This window comes from Salvelinus namaycush, chromosome 14 (assembly GCF_016432855.1).
Source record: "Salvelinus namaycush isolate Seneca chromosome 14, SaNama_1.0, whole genome shotgun sequence".
Lineage (NCBI taxonomy): Eukaryota > Metazoa > Chordata > Actinopteri > Salmoniformes > Salmonidae > Salvelinus > Salvelinus namaycush.
In genome coordinates, this window is record NC_052320.1 from 24,767,672 (window position 1) to 24,775,470 (window position 7,799).

Genomic DNA, 7,799 nt, shown 5'->3' on the forward strand with positions numbered 1-7,799 from the left:
ATACATCTAAAAAACAATGCACGTGTGCATACTACATTGAGTAATGGGGAAACAAATGTCACACTATTTCCTTTGTAGTGCACTACTCTTGACTAGAGCCTTATGGTCCCTATTCTAAAAGTATTGGAATATTTAGGGAATATGGTGGCATTTGGCATGCACTTGCTATGTTCATGTTCATGTTCAGTTCATTTAAGATGGAGACTCAAAGATCGAAAGAAATTCTTCAACGGATACCTGCTCCCCAGACCTCCCCAGATCACATGTAAATGGAATCTCATTTTATAATGGTCATATTATTGCTAATTTTCGAATGGTGATAAGGCACTGGCCTTATCACCCTAGTGGGCGGGTGAATGTACAGGACAAGGACATCTGTGTGCATGTAAATGCGGGGATCACCAGATCATTTTCATTCAAGATGGAGGTCATATCTATTGAAATGACCTAACCTTGCAATGTAACACCTGGGTGTAAAAGTGGACTCGTCCTATCTAGTGCGGGAGAGTGTAATGTACCTCTAATGTCTAAAGTGCGGAAATAAAATACGATTTATAGGGGGGTAAGGAGCCTTTGTGTAGACTGGTGGATCCTGTAACTCTATAGTGTGAAATACTGTAGCTGTGTTGGTATCACCCGAGGTGACACTCTATTGCCAGAGTACTGTATTTGTTGGAGCCATTATGAAATAAAGGCCCAGAAAAAGGCCACTATTCAGTTTGAATTGATTCCCTGAAAACTCCAGAAGTGAATATGCTTTCATTTTGATGGTATTACTATGGACAAAATGTGTTGTCAGTTTCACCTGTCAGTTTGGTCCATTACGATGATTTTATTTTTCAGAGTGTATTTTCTGTGATAAAATGGACATTTGAAAGCTTATTAAGTCTGAGTGACACCTAGAGCTGTGAGCCAACAGGAAAGTAAGTAGTCTGGATCTGGTTTCAGTTCATTTTTGCTCAATTTCCCTGCCCTGATCAAATACTGCACTTTCCAGTAGGGTCCTAATGGGAGTGTCAAGTTCACCGGGTCTTCCTCGTGGCTCCATTACCTGCTAAGGATGGCTGTTAAAAAATGTACATTGTTTAACAGAGTTTAAACAGTGTGTATCCCTGTCTGTAGGTAGCACCCAATAGGCTACTGATGGCATTTCAAAGGAATTTTCTCTCTGAATATGAACTCTAGGAATGGATAGAGGGTCAGCAATTACTAATACATTGATCTTAGGACTTAAGGAAATAAATTAATTTGAATACTGCAACATTCATCTGCAGGCTATACGAAGCCATACAGGCAAATCTGTCTCCTGTTTTCCTCCTCTGTCCCCAACTTTCACGATTTGAGTTGCTCTTTTCAAAAATGCCTTTAATGCTGCTTCACTCTAAGCAGAGTAAACATGACCACTGATGTCTCGGGTTCAGGAGCCTTCAAACGGCCCTTTCAATAAAACAAGCTCAGCTGTGAGACCCAACAGGATCTCCCATGCAGGGCAGCCCCCCTGAAAACCCTATCTCCTGCTACAAAGCCATGTGCTTTTGGTTCCCCCAGGGGAGGCGGCATTATCTTGTGGGCTTTATTTCAATTTGTTGGGAAGGTCTTGCCTTTTTTCATATACTGTAATAATGTACTGTATTTGGCATTTAGGGGTACTATGAAACTGTAATTTCTTCCCTCAAACACTCCCCACTGTCTGTCTTATGCGGAGCCTGGATGGAGGTTCACTTGAGCCAGTTTCCCGGGTTAAGTAAATAAAGGCAGGTGTTTGGTATGGCACACGCGGTGCTGGGTGGGCCACACCTGCTTGCCCCATCTGCCTCTGGGATAAGCATGGGACGACCGGCGCTGAGAAGCCTGGGAGGCCTGTTGCGGATGCCAGCTCTTCTAGCACTTTGTGACTGACACTAATCTGAAGGGTGAGAGAAAGAGAGAGCGGGGTGTGCAGGGGAGAGAGGGGAATAATAATAACACAAGCATCATGTGACTGAACTTGTCTTTTCCATTTTTTTCCCATCTTATTCTTCACTGAGTTTTTTTGTGATGAAAATAAATGGTATTTAACTATTACTGGCTTCCTATGACACGTTCCTCTTCCTGTAACACAAACACTTCTAGCTTGGAACACTTTAATTTATCCTTACTGGTACAACTGGAACTGGTCACACCTTTAACAGGTCAGAGTTTGAGTAAATAATGTCTTATACTGTGAGTCACTTTTTATCGCTCTGTCTTAACTTTCTCTTAAATTGTCAAAATGGTTTCTACTTAGTGTATTACTTGTTGCGCCATCTTGGGCGATGACTGAGCTTTGGCCAAGACATTATTGGACCATTAAACCGCTCCCTGTCAAGCACCCTCTGCTCAGTATAAATGCTTTGAAATTACTTTAAGCGGGGGACGGTGCAAAAATGAACATGGGAAAGACTACTTATTCTCTTAATGATGCCTTGTCCATTTAGACGTTGTCATGCTCATTCATAAATGGATACCGACTGAGGTCATCACAGTCTCCTTGTCCGAACGCAGGAAGTAACTTTGTGTGAATGGACCCAGGACAGTTGAGGTATATCGCTAATGTATGTGATATACTGCATCTCTAGCAGACCAGATATAGAACACATACAGTGGGGTCTGAAATTATTGACACCCTTGATAAAGATGAGCAAAAATTACTGTATAAAATAAATAATCCAAATACTGAGCAATATTTTATGCAACAAAGAAATTGGGAAATTATATTTTTTTATAATAATACAGCTTCTCACACAAAGTGATTTTGTTTAACAAATAATATATATTTTTTCTCAAAAAAGGTAGGGCTCAAAATGATTGACACCTCTGTTTTCAATACCTTTTCTTTACTTCAACTTGTGAGGATAACAGCACTGAGCCTTTTCTAAAATGTTTAATTAATTGGAGAATACATTGGGAGGGATCTTAGACCATTCCTCCATACAGCAGGAGCTGTATTTTAATGTCATCTGACCAAAGCACAGGTTCCAATCCAAGTGCCAATGACGTTTAGCAAGTGCTTACATTTGTTGGATGACATGAAAATAGAGCTCTTTGGCCACGCACACCAGTGGTGGGTTTGGAGTCAAAATGAGAATGCATGAGCAGAAAAGAACCTCAAACCTACTGTAAAATATGGTGGTGGATCTTTGATGTTATGGGGCTATTTTGCTTCAACTGGTCCTTGGGCCCTTCGTAAGGTCAACAGCATCATGAACTTTACCTAGTACCAGGATATTTTAGGCAAAAACCTGGTTGCCTCTGCAAGGAGGCTGAAACTTGGCTGCAAGTGGAGCTTCCAGCAAGACAATAACCCCAAGCACACATCAAAATCCACAAAGAAATGTTAATTGGCCACAAAATCAACATTTTGTAATGACCATCTCAGTCTCCGGACTTGAAACTCATTTAAAACTGTGGTTTGAATTGAAGAGGACAGTCCATAAGTACAGACGAAGGCTATCAAGGATCTGGAAGGATTCTGGATGGAGGAATGGTCTGAGATCCATCCCGATGTGTTCTCCAACTCATAAAATATTTGAGAAAAAGCCTCTGTGCTGTTATCCTCGCAAGGTGAGGTATTGAAAGGTATTGAAAACAGGGGTGTCAATAATTTTGTCCCCTACCTTTTTGAGAAAAACGTATTACTTGTTAAACAAAATGTATTTCTCTGAGCAATTGTGTTTGTATAAAATAATACAATCTCCCCCAATAAATGTACTTTCATTTTATACAGTAATTGTTGCTCATCTTTATCAAGGGTGTCAATAATTTCACACCCCACTGTAAGTTCAATTCCAAAAGCAGTGCAAGCTGCTGTACAGGGAGGTGTGAAAAGTGGAATGGTTGTGTCCCAAGGTCTAGTTTTAGAAAGACCATCTTAAATTTGACGACTTCCCGAAAAACTATTTACCAAGACACTCAAAACTGGTGTCTTATCCCTCCCTTCTTTACAGCATTTACAGTAAACTGTATGTAAAGGTGGGTGTATTGTGAAAGAAGTCATGGGGAAAAGGTTTCTAATGGGAGTGGTACAAAAAAGATAATCTTCCTTTGGCAAGCTTCTGGATTAAAACATTTACACCCGTCTACTGTGGTTAGTGTCAGGGTTGCAGAAAATAATTGCCAAACACTTTTTTGGGACAAACATCAGAATACAGAAAAGTCATAGTCAAAGAAAAATCTATCGACCATAGATGGGATTTCTTGTCAAATGTTGGGTATCTCTCACTCCAAAGTGATACATTGCTAGGAAACATGCCTATAAGGCCTTGTGGACTTTGTACGATGTGGCTGTTGACTTATTTTATCCCCAGTGTGTGGTGTATGGTGAAATTGCCCCTAGATGCTGATCTTGAATCAGTTTAGCATCTCCCCCACCAATAGTTACAGTTAGGATTGGTTGGAAGGGAAGCTGATCCTAGATCTGAACCTAGAGGAAACTTCACCCCGGATAGCCCCAGTTATGTAGTAGAGTTTTCGCTCACAGCCTCTGTGAGTAGTCCGGCAACAGCATACAACTTGCTGTTTGTAGTCTCTCTCTTGTTGCGTTGTGTGAACTGTACACCCAATAAGGAAATGGATGCCACTCTTGTAGTTCAATTAATACAATGTAATCCACATTCAGCTAAGCCAGGTGCAGTAAAATGTGTTTTTTTACAGGGTCAGCCATAGTGTATGGCGCCCCTGGAACAAATTAGGGTTAAGTGTCTTGCTCAAGGGCACATCGACAGATTTTCACACAGTCGGCTCAGGTATTCGAACCAGCAACCTTTCAGTTAGCGTTGTTGTAGCAGATATTGAAAAATGTCTATTCAAGGACCGACTAGGGGACACATCGAGTGTATTAGATTTGGTCAGTGATATATCCCTTGGGGCAGCCCAATTTTGTAAATATCCTTTCCTACAAGGTTGTCTCACTGCCTATGTCTTTGTCGATGGAACAGAGACAGCGCGAGAGGTTCCTAAATATTGTAGCTTACCCCATAGAACTGAACCAAGCTATTTCTAGGGGTTTCCACTTTTCAAGCTTAACATGAATCAGTAATGTAGATATTTAGGTAAAAGTAATATTTATCTTGTTTTCTGGCAAAATCAACTGGAAGAATCAGTGATGCAAAGGGGAGGTTTTAGTGTGAAATTCCGGTGAAACAAATCCATCTGGCATATGAATAATTTAGATGGCTCAAGTTGGTTCCTGTTGCTGTTGTTTGTGCTCAGCTTTCTCTCCCCCGCTCGGTTCTTCCCCCCTCCCTGACATCACTCCTGAGGCTTGTTAGTGATGCTTAGAGGGAAGCCGTGCCACATGAGGGATCGCGGGGAGGAGATATTCTTTTTTTCTCTCTCGCACTCACACACTCACGCACTCTCACACACACACACGCATGCATGCACACACACACACACACTGGCTGTTTAGTGAACTAAACAACTATGCAACCTTTGAGATTTGAGGCCCATTTTAGTGATCAAAAGCTTTAAGTGTGCATGTGGTAACTAGGCTGAGGTGTGGCCAGTAACAAATGTTTTCTTAGCTAGCACTTGTTGTGAATGTGTTATGCAACACTGATGAAGGTGTAGTATGTTAGTGTTATTCACAGTTTTAAATGTTCAACATGCATATGCAGAAATGAAATTTCCACACACACACACACACACACACACACACACACACACACACACACACAGTCACACGCACAGTCACACGCACAGCCAACCAATATGTGTCCTGTATTTATTCTACAAACGCAAATATGCTAAGCTATGGTTGAGTTGTCTCCTCTCATGTAATCCAGTCCCTGTCTTTACAAGAACCAGCCGGGATGAGGGGGGTGGCTGTCTGGAGGTAGAGGGAGAAAGGAAGGGAGGGAGGTGGGGGGGGGGACGTGACAGACCCTTGGAATCCCAACCTCTCTCTCCTGGCGCCTGCACTAATCAACCCCTGTAATTTATGCAGAAAATATGATTTATATTTAATTTCACTACACTTGCATTGTTAATTTGAGATGTAATTAACGCGTCGCCACGGCAACTAATTTCTCAATGCCGTAAATTATCGCCGCCTTTTCATCAAAATTCAGTTACTTTGGCTCCTATGTACTGATGCAATTAGGTTACCGGGGCAACCCGAAAGTGTTCATTTTCTTTTGTGTAATTGCAATGAGGCAAGTTTTTATACCACAAGTCTTGTTCACTTTTTTGGTTTAATAGAGAGCACACACATTTTGGTACTTCGGCAAAAAAGACTGGAAAACAACTTGTGTAACAAACACCGGTACACACAGGCATACATTACACAAACACTCACACACACACACTCACACACTCACATGCATAGAGTTGTGAAGTAAATTAATTGATTACCGACAATGCTCTGCCATAATATCTATATGTGTTTCAAAGTTGTCCTTTGGACAAGGACATGATGTGAGAAAGGGAATCTATACATGTGATATGTGCTCACTGTTCAAATTAAACAGGAGACACACACACACACACACACACACACACACACACACACACACACACACACACACACACACACACACAGCAATATTCCCAGTACCCACTGTCCCCTTTATTCCTCCTACATTGGCTGTGAAATGACTCAATATTTTAATCAACTGTAATTTGCACTCAAACACAAGATAGGGCCACGTATGTGCCGTTGTCGCCCCGGCTGGCATCGAGTATGCCCACCGGGTGCCTCTGAGCTTCCCCGTGCTGCCCCGCGCTGCCACGCATGCCAGTCTCGGCGGCTGATTCAGTGCGTCCGTCTCCAATCCATCCCCCTTAGCTGGTCTTCAGTGGAAATATCAGGTCATTGGCTGCTAAGCTCTGGTTAACTGAAAAGGTAATTAAATTTGTAAGCAGGCTTTTTGAATCTTTTTAGCCTCTTCAGTAATACCAGCACGGATTACAATCCTGTTTGAAGCGCAGCTGTAGTTTGACTCCCCAGCAGTAAGGGGCCAACCCAAGTCCCAGCGACCAGAGCAGGTCCAAACAATGAAACCCAATAATTGACTAGTGGATTTTCAGTCAAATGGCACCATATTCCTTTAAAGGGCACTACTTTTGACCAGAGATCTATTGGCCCTGGTCAAAAGAAGTGTACAATAAAGGATACAAGGTGCCATTTTGAACACTGACATGTTGTCTGCCTTTTTTCCAGTTATACACAGACATGTATAAGACAGTGATTGTTTATTAGATATAGCTGCCCTACCATTTAGATGCATATAACGAAGGTAATGCACTGTATTATGTTAATGTTTGTGTATCGGTTTACAAAGGTATCGTGATACTGTAGAGTTGAAGCATCTTTTTCTTTCATCTGCTACCCCCAAGGCCACATGCACAATACTAACCAAACCATGTGGTCAATACTTTGATTTTTCACACACCCGTTTGATTTTATGGAGTGTTACCAAGGGATTGATCTGCCATATCCGTGTCTTGGAAGAGAAAGAGATCACGGTGAAAGATTTATTTTTCTATCTCCAGCTTTATTGTCCCCGCTGACATGAAACAACAGTTTGACATTATTTGCAAAGACAGGGTAATGTAGGAGGATTCAGAACGCGGCCTCTCTGGGGGGGAAACCTCTGGGAGAACCCTGTGAAATGCACTCTTTAAAAGCATGCGTCTCACCACGCTACTGACACGTTAGATTTCCACAACAACATGTTTCTGATATACTTTTTCCTTTTTAGCACACTGCGTAGCAACTACAAGACTGGGGTTATCGGCTCCACTTTAAATGACATGGCTACTGCAACATTGAATAGCTA